The sequence below is a fragment of the Pseudonaja textilis genome, chromosome 3, assembly GCF_049901715.1.
Source record: "Pseudonaja textilis isolate UNSWEBS1 chromosome 3, rPseTex1.2, whole genome shotgun sequence".
NCBI lineage: Eukaryota > Metazoa > Chordata > Lepidosauria > Squamata > Elapidae > Pseudonaja > Pseudonaja textilis.
The window spans coordinates 190,334,651-190,343,957 of NC_141992.1; the positions used below are offsets into that span (position 1 = coordinate 190,334,651).

The 9,307-nt window shown below is 37.3% G+C and overlaps 1 protein-coding gene across 1 annotated transcript in view; it reads right to left on the reverse strand.

The window, feature by feature from the left end:
* The window catches only part of HHLA1 (HHLA1 neighbor of OC90), a 44,050-nt gene extending 34,975 nt beyond the window's left edge, over window positions 1-9,075 (reverse strand). Inside the window, exon 1 of the mRNA XM_087928730.1 lies at window positions 8,889-9,075. The gene's annotated coding sequence lies outside the window, so the exon portion shown is untranslated. The remainder of the gene's footprint in view (window positions 1-8,888) is intronic.
* Between the last annotated feature and the right edge of the window lie 232 nt (window positions 9,076-9,307).

Here is a 9,307-nt window from a genome sequence, read left to right on the forward strand (position 1 = left end):
TTCCCCTTCCAGACAATCAGCTGTTCCTATGATCAGTTGGGCTGGGATTCCCCTCGCTTACTTACTGCTTTGCCCAGGAGGCTTCCTTGAAGCCCAAAAATGGGGGGGTTGCTGCCAAAAAAGGCCACACCCACCCAGCCACATGGCCACACCCACATAGCCATACCCACAGAACTGGTTGTTACAAAACTGCACAGAACCATTAGTAAAACAAAATTGAATCCCACCACTGGATAAGACACCACCTGGATAAGACATCACCCAGTCTTCTCAGCAGTCCCGCGGAGATTCCACCCCATTTGCACTCTGATACAGGTGACCCTGAGGGCAGAGATAAATCCCCAAGTGGCCCTAAGAGCTCTCAGAGAGAGTGCTAACGACCAGATGACTGCAAAGAAATATGACCTCCCCTCCCCGTCTTGTCAGAACTAATCCTTCCATCACCTCCACCATCCTGCTAGAACCGAAGAAGCGTCTTGGATGAGAAGCAAAAGTTCTTCTTCCCCTTGGTGAAACCAACAGTCCGGGTTGCCTTTTGAAAAAGCACCTTTGAGCCATTTCGTTGGTTCCTGGACTCTCATTCTTCGCTTTAATCCATGGTAAGTACATGACAACATCACGTGCAGAAAGGGATAAAGAGGTTCACTGAAGGAGCATAAGGGAATGGCATTAATTCAAAGCAATTCAAAGGGAATCAACCCCTGCAGCAGGATAGTTAACTCAAGCTAATGGCCAATTGTGCGTGAGAAGGAAATACCTGTCCCTACCTCGGATTGAAATCTCAGCCTTTTGAGCGGGAGGCAGAAGTCTTGACTATTAGGCTATGATGCTACTTCTATACACACACACACACACACAGACACACACACACACACACACACACACACATATATACAGGTAGTCTTCGACTTACAACCACAGGTGAGCCCAAAATTTCTGTTGCTAGGGAAGAAATTGTTAAGTGAATTTTGCCCCATTTTATGATTTTTCTTGCCAAATTTGTTAAGTGACTCACTGCAATTTTTAAGTTAGTCACATGGTTGTTAAGTAAATCTGGCTTCCCCATTGATTTTGCTTATGAAAAGATTGCCAAAAAAAGGGGGGGATCATATGACCCTGGGACACTGCAATGGTCATAAAGAGGTGCCAGTTACCAAGTTTCTGAATTTTGATCCAATGACCATGGGAATGCTGCAACGGCTCATAAGTGTGAAAGAATGGTTATAAGCAGTGATGGAATTCAGCTCGTTCACACCGGTTTGGGCGAACTGGTTGTTAAATTACCCACCCACACACTCCTGCTATCAAAGTGGATCCTGGGTGCTTTAATGGAGAAATGGGCAACGGAGCGGCCGGTGTGAGGGAAAGAGAAGGCCACTTTCCATCATTTTTCTCCCTGCTTCTCCTCCTTCCCTCATGCCAGCTCTCAATTTCCCATTTCTCCATTGCAGTGCGGTGCGCAGGATCCACTTTGACAGTGGGGACAGGGGAGGTAATGTAACAACCGATTCACCAATGGTCAGGTTGGGCCACACTCTCACAACAGCCACCCCTGACCCTGGGTGAATGCCACCACTGGTTATAAGACACTTTTTTTTTCAGTGCCGTTGTAACATTGAATATTCACCAAGTGAACTGTTGTAAAACAAGGACTATCTGCATAAACAGAAAGAAGTTAATGTTACATTAGTTGGAACATTCCTTCTTTTCCAATCCAGAAATCCCAGAAGTATATCTTCACCAGTTGCTATCCTGAGCACAGCATTGCACGTACCAACCACACCAGAGTGAAGATATCCACTATGGTACTGCTAATTACATTATACACCAAAAATAATCCTTTTACAGCTAAAGACTGTTGAAGGCAGACTGGAAATTGCACATTAAAAAAGAAGGTAATCATTTTAGGGATATTATGCATGAATCCATTTCAGATCTAAAGCAATCATCTCCATCCCTGGACATTCAAAGGCAGCTAAGATGCTCTTAAGCTATCATCAGGGCAAAATGGATTCACAGATCAAACAGCATGATTAAAATAAAATCCCTGGTCAGTTTGCTCTCCTGCTGCTGTAAAATAGCCCCTCTGTCTGGTGGGACAATTATCCAAGTCTCTGAATTATTGGAGCATTTGGGGGGATGAATGAAGGAAAGATAAAGGGCAAGGAAAATGTCTTTGAAGTTCTATCGCCAGGAAAAATGAATCCATCTGTCAGAAGATGTTTCTTGTCTGTTCAAGTCATGTTCTGAGCATTTTGATCTGACTGAACAATTTCCCCAGTTTGAAATATTATGAATTGTTCATGAAAACAGGCTGCAAGGATTTTTAAGAAGGATCTCATTTTCTGGGGAAGTAGAGTTAATCTGCCTTTTTTTATATTTTCAGGAAAGGAATTAAGACCAGGCCTTTCAACTGCTTTTATTTTGTTTTTTTAAAAATCCATTATTTTATTTCATTCACTAACTTAAATATCTCATGGGCCAAAAGGTAGCATATAAATCAAAATGAGAAAATGATAAATATACACAACAGAGAGGAAGGAAGGAAGGAAGGAAGGAAGGAAGGAAGGAAGGAAGGAAGGAAGGAAGGAAGGAAGGAAGGAAGGAAGGAAGGAAGGAAGGAAGGAAGGAAGGAAGGAAGGAGAGGGAGAGAGGAAAGGGAAGGAGGGAGGGAGGGAGAGGAGGAAGGGTGGGAGGGAAGAAGGAAGGAAGGAGAGGAAAGAAGGAAGGAATGGGAAGGAGGGAGGGAGGAAGGAGAGGGAGGGAAGAATGGGAAGGAGGAGGAGAGAGGAAGAGATGGGAAGGAGAAAGGGAAGGAAGAAGGAAGGAATGGGAAGGAGAGAAGGAGGGAGTGAGGGAGGAGAGGGGGGGAGGAAGAATGGGAAGGGGGAAGGAGGGAGGAAGGGAGGAAGATGGAGAAAAAAAAAGGCCAAAGAGTAGAAGCACCTGTGAGGAAGGGTCAAAATAATCACACATCAAAAGTGACAGGGCTTTGATTACACACTCACAGTTGCCCTTTTGGCTTTTTTGACACACCCTGCCTTCCATAGATGCTCCTTTGGTATGAGGACTGAAAATGCTCCAGGACTCTGTGATTCTCTTATGGGAATAAAATAGGAACCTAAGGAGAAGAGACGATAACAAGGGACATTGTGGAGAGGTAAGGGCTAATTGAGTGACGTGTGTTTTTTTTTTGTAAATTGTATTGGTTTTTTAAAAACAAACATAAACAAACAAAACATACAAACATCAAACTTTCTTCCATAGGTATCAGTGTGCCGGTTGGTTTACAAGTTATTTTGTGCATCCATTTCGTAGCCTTCAATTATAGTTACATCACATAATAGCTCATATTATCAATCAAAGATTAAATACTCTAGTATCATTATTAATCAATCATTTGACTATAGTTTTATTCATTCATATTTTACAAGATAACCATAATTTACGTAGTTTATTTTATAACAATTCGTATTATCCTCCCAAATCTATCCTAAAAACATTTTATAGATATAATAAAAAAGAAATACATCTTTATATATTTATTGTTTTCTAAAAGTCTACATATTTCATTACTATATTGTATTATCTAACCATTGATAAAAAAAAAAGGTCCCAAATTTTATAAAATTGTTTATCCTCCTGTTCTCTAATTTCAAATGTCAATCTACTCATTTCAGCACATTCCAATATTTTCTTAATGATTTCCTCCTGAGATGGTATTTTCTCATTTTTCCAATTTTTAGCAAATACAATTCTAGCCACCGTTAATACATTTACAATCAGGTATTTCAAATCTTTGCTATATGTTTCAGGTAAAATTCCCAATAAAAATATCTCTGGTTTCAAGTCTATATGTTTTCTTGTCATTTTTTCCAGCCACATGTGGATTTTAGTCCAGTATTTTTTAGCGTCCGCACAAGTCCACAATTGAGTGACATGTTAAACAAAAGCAATTGACTGTGCAAGTTATTGTTGCAAAGCAGAGCTTTAGGGTGAGGGGATCACTTTCTCCGTTCCTTTTCTTTCGGCCTCAAATTTCATTTCTCAGACAATTGTCTGGGCTGCAGTTCTTCCTCTGTCTCCCAAGGTCACTTTCATTACAACTAGACTTTGACTGTTTGATGTTATAATAGGCTCCCTGAAAGATACTTATGATCCAGTTCTGACAGCCACCCCAAATCCCCCCCCCATTGTCACATGATCCTGCTTAAGGCACTCAACAACTAACTCATATTTACTGTCAGGGTTCCAGCAATTGCTCTAATTAAATCATGAGCCTTGAGCCAAGCTTCAAAAGAATCCAAAATATTTATTAGGAGCAACATGTCAGCACTGACCCATTTGCAGTGCTCTATGTCCCTATGACCGCAATTTATAATATTTTGGTCAAAGACCAGCAGTCACCTCCATTTTTTGGCAAAAAAAAGCCGCCAAAGCAAACAATGGATTTGTTTAACAATTGCGGTGCTTGTTTTACAACCACTGTGTTTGTTTTACAACTACTTTGTTCATCTTACAACCACTTTGCTTAAGGACGACTCCAAAAAAGATAGCAAAATTGGGTCCAGTCACATGATGACCCCCTTTAAAACATCACAACTTACAATTGAAATGGGTAGGTTCTATTATGGTTGTAAGGCAAGGATTAACTGTACATCAAACCACAAGGAAGATGGATATTTAGAATTTTTAAAATTTTAGAATTCTTTCTTGGCCAAGTGTGATTAGACACACAAGGAAATTGTCTCTGGTCCATAAGCTGTCAGTGTATGTACAGCAATAGTGATTGATCATTAACATAGTCATTGTAAAAATACATTCATCATAAAACATTAGATACAACACAATGATAGTCATGGATACTAAATAAGCAATCAAGTAAATCATACTAGGTTACTAAGTAAACAATATAAATCATAAGATACAAGCAACAAAATTATAGTCAGAAGAAGACTAAACAAATAATATATACAGTAATATTATATATTATATATAAATAACTTTAATAATAAAACGAGACTGCATAGGTCTTTTTTTTTCCTTTTTCACATAGAAATATCCCCTATGTTTTTGAGTGGCATGGCAAATCCATACTCCAAAAAAAAAAAAAAAAATAGGAATGAATTAGTGCTGAGCTAGCTTTGAATGCAAAGTCCCATTAAGAGCAAAGACATTGCCAAAAAATAGATTTTAGTGACAATAACCACGATCTGGCAGGAAGCAAGTCAATATGCACTCTTATATTTTGCAATGATAACTAGATGAAGACACATCTGTGATATTGCAACTAAATTAGTCAGGCCCTCCAATGCTCCTTCTTTAAATCAACGTCCCCTATAACCTCCATTGCATATCAGCAGAGTCCATATTCCTGTTTTCTTTTCTATCCTGAACTGGCATATTATTAAAGACAGATGTGGGTATGATACAAACTGTAGAGTAATACAGATCCAATTTAGAAATGGGAAATTTCATGACAGAAATTTCACGACAATTAACCAGTTGGCTTGCCTCTAGTAGTTGTTGGTGCTTCATCAATGGAGGTTTTCAAAAGATATTGGACAGCATTTGTCTGGAATGGTACAGGGTCTCTTGCTTGGGCAAAGGGTTGGACTAGATAGAAGACCTCCAAGGTGTCTTCCAACCCTTGTTATTCTGTTCTGTTATTATTTCTTCAAAATTCTTTACCCACATTGGGTAAAATTGGTTTTACTTTGGGTCAAGAGACACATAATCCCATAATCCATCACAAGAAGATCTTAACATTGACTTAAAGATTGCCACATGTATTAAAATATATTTTAGAATCTCCCAAAGTGTTCTTATTAAGACAAAACTTGCAAAAATTACCAAGTGTAATTTATGTCATTCCAATAAATTACCAAGTCTTCTGGACTTTGTGCTTGAGGTGGGAAAAATAAATGAGACTTTGATTTTGGGTTTTACCGATTAGATAGGTTTGTTGGTATAAAAATGGCTAGTTTATACTACTATGTAAAAGTAAAAAATTTGAGGTTTGATCTTATTCTACTGTACCAAACGGTATTGGAAGCCAATGTCTTTTCATTCTTTTCTCTTCCCTTTTCCTTCCCCTATTTTTCCTACTATTTTCCTTTGCATTTTTGTATTTTATATTATAAACCAATAAAAATGAATCAATAAATAAAAATGACCAAGGGCAATTTCTTGAAATGACATAAACAGCATTGGAAAATGTTATTATTTTTAGGATACAGATAGTCCTCGAATTATGACCATTCAGCAACCATTCAAAGTCAGAAGATAGGGATTTATGGTCCTCAAAGTTCAGTTCGACTTTCTGATCAGCAGTTTTGGAAATTGAAGGAAAAAGATGGGAAGCCACTGTGATAGAGACTTCTTATGCCGCTGGACTAGTATTTTTCAACCTTGACAATGGACTTCAATTCCCAGAATTCCCCAGCCAGTATTTTTCCCCAGAAATACATTTTAAGTGTCAAGTACAAACCCCATTTGGTATTTTAATGGGTACTTTTACATCCTTATTGAGTGCAGCATGTTTTGTTCCTCCAGTAAACATAATTACATTTAAGAGGTGGACATACAAATCATCTCTTTTTATATTATTGTTAAATGAGGAACATTTTAAGCCACCATTCAGTCCTTATTTTACTACAGGTAATCTAACAGAAATTGTTTTAAATAAAACAATCCAGTCTTTGTTCAGAAACAAGTACAATTGGTTCTTTAGCAGTCATTTCACACTTCCCAAACTTCTAGATTAAAAAATACCTATCGTAAATTAGTAAGATTTGGTTTTATGCACTTTAACATTCTTTATATATTTCAGGTTGGTGCTTTTGCAAGACTTCAAAAGTTTTCTATTTTCCACCCAAAATCTTTCTATAAAAATTACTATCGGTATTTATTTTGAGAAAATTATTTCCAGATACAAAAGGTTTGCTTTTTAATTCTTGTTTGTTGTTTTTTGTTAAATCAACCTTTAACACTGATTTCAAACTATGTGTGATATTTTAAAATTTTTCTTACTCACTAATGCTTCTCTCTTTGAATAGCTTAACTCAATAGCATTCAGTGGAAGCAGAAAGAAAATAAATATATCAAAATATATACTGTTCTTTATACATACAAGTTCCAGCAATTTCCTTTCAAAGTAAGGGTTTTCATTGTTTTTTTTTAATTCAGCTTCAGTAAAATGCTTTGTGTTTTCAAGCCAAAACAACTCAAGGTATATTTTAATTGCTATTGATGATTAGAAAACAATATTGATACATATTTTAAAAATGGTTTTTAAATCCAGCCTCCTTACAGGAATAGAATTAATCAACCTATTCAAAACAGAATATTCCAATATGGTTTGGTTGTTATGCATTTAATTTCAATGGCTATAATTTTATCTTCAGGATGAATATTCTTGAAGAAAAGAAAGCAATAACTAAAAAAGCAGATCTGAAAATACTGGACGATCTCTACATAACTTTCAATAAATCTTCCAGAGTTTCTAACTCATAGCCGTTGAAGTATACCAAAGGGAAACGGAAAGAAATGTTTGTTTTATTTATTTATTAAGAAAACCGATTGGCAGCTCAACTCACCCATGGTGAATATGAAGTATGAAAAATACTCTACTGAAATTGGCTATGTGCCATTCACTTAGTTCAAAAGTTCTTTGCTTGAAGAGCATGTTTTCTACTTGTCAGAGAATACTGGATCCACTAGGTCAGAATCAAATTTCCACTTCTGTATGCAACTATAGCTTGTGAGATGTTAGTGCATATATTAGAGCCAGCTCTATCAACTCACTTTCTTCTGTATTCGTTGAGTAAACTAGAGATCTAGTTTAAAAAGTAAACTAGATTGCCCTAATCTTGTCTGTTTTTTCCTTCCCTGTTTTGGATAAATCCCAATACTTTTAAGAATCAACAGTTTTACCCATTAACTTCTTCAAGGAATGACTCCGCTTTAATCCAGATTAAGATAAATCCCAATAGTTTTAGCATCAATAATTTTGCTCTGAGTCAAGGAAAGAATCCACTTTAAATCAGTTTTAGAAAAATCCCAAGGCTATTTTAAGCATCAACAGTTTTGCCCCTTAGCCTCTTCAAGGAATAAATCTGTTTTAATCCAGTTAGAGAAAAAAAATCAATACTGTTAAGCATCAACGGTTTTGCCCGTTGACTTCTTTGAGGAATGAATCTGCTTTAACCTGGTTCTGTTCTCTTTGGCAACCTTTTCAGCTGTTTGAATTAAGATAAAGAGATTAATTTCAGTTGGGATTTATATTGCTCTTTCATTGTTGTGACTCAGCAAACCTGTCAGTTTAACAAACACATGAAGTGTGTTCGTTGGTATCTTTGTGTTAGAAGTGGCAACGGTATCTCTCATAACAAGCCAGGAAATTATAGTAAAATTAGAGGACATAGTGAGAAGGATCTTCTTTGCCAACATTCCTGTTTTATTTTGATCTGTCCTATTTTGATATTAAGCTGGGGGGGGGGGGGGAAGGCCACCAGCCCCTATTTCAGGTCTGTTTCAAAAAAGCCATCTGGAAAGAAGTACCACCAACTCATTTCTAGAACATGATTCTATTTTTATTTCAGCTCAACAAGTCCTAAAATTTAAGGGTGTAGTGTTTAAAATTGACCTCTTTGGATATATTTGTTTAAATTGTACACTACCCAGAACTTCTCTCCAAGGGAGATGGGCAGCTAAGAAGCATGAAATATCAATAAAAATACTTAATAGTCTTCATGGCACATATTTAGAATCTGGGGGATTTTCAGGGGACAATTATATTTATTTTGCAATCATGCTTGCTTACAGCTTTTTTTTTTTCTTTCCCTCTTCTTCTATCCTATCTCCAAATCTTTTCAGTTTCATCTTACCTGGCTTTGCAGTTGTGAGCAGCTGTTAACAAATTCTTGCACACGTCGTCTATCAGCAGGGCAACCAGGGGATGAAAGAGAATCAGGCTGAAAACCAGTGAGTTTGATAATCTTCTAAAAGAAAAAGAAAAAAGAGGATGTCTCTGAGCAAAGGATATCACTCAAAAGGATGCAGAAGAAGTTTTGAAAGATATCTGCCAGCGAGCAAAATGCTTGTGGCACCAACTTGAGTGACTCTTTTAATGGGATCTGAAACCAAGTTTTGGCAGCTATTCCCTTCCCCTGAAAAATAGAATTGTGTAGCTTCCTTTCTCCACTGGTTAAAGAGACAGTGTCCCTGCGTGTCATCACCTTGGAGAGCCAGATGGTGACCTTGGGGGGAAAGGGATTTTGCAATGCCAGGGCTTTATTTGGCATCC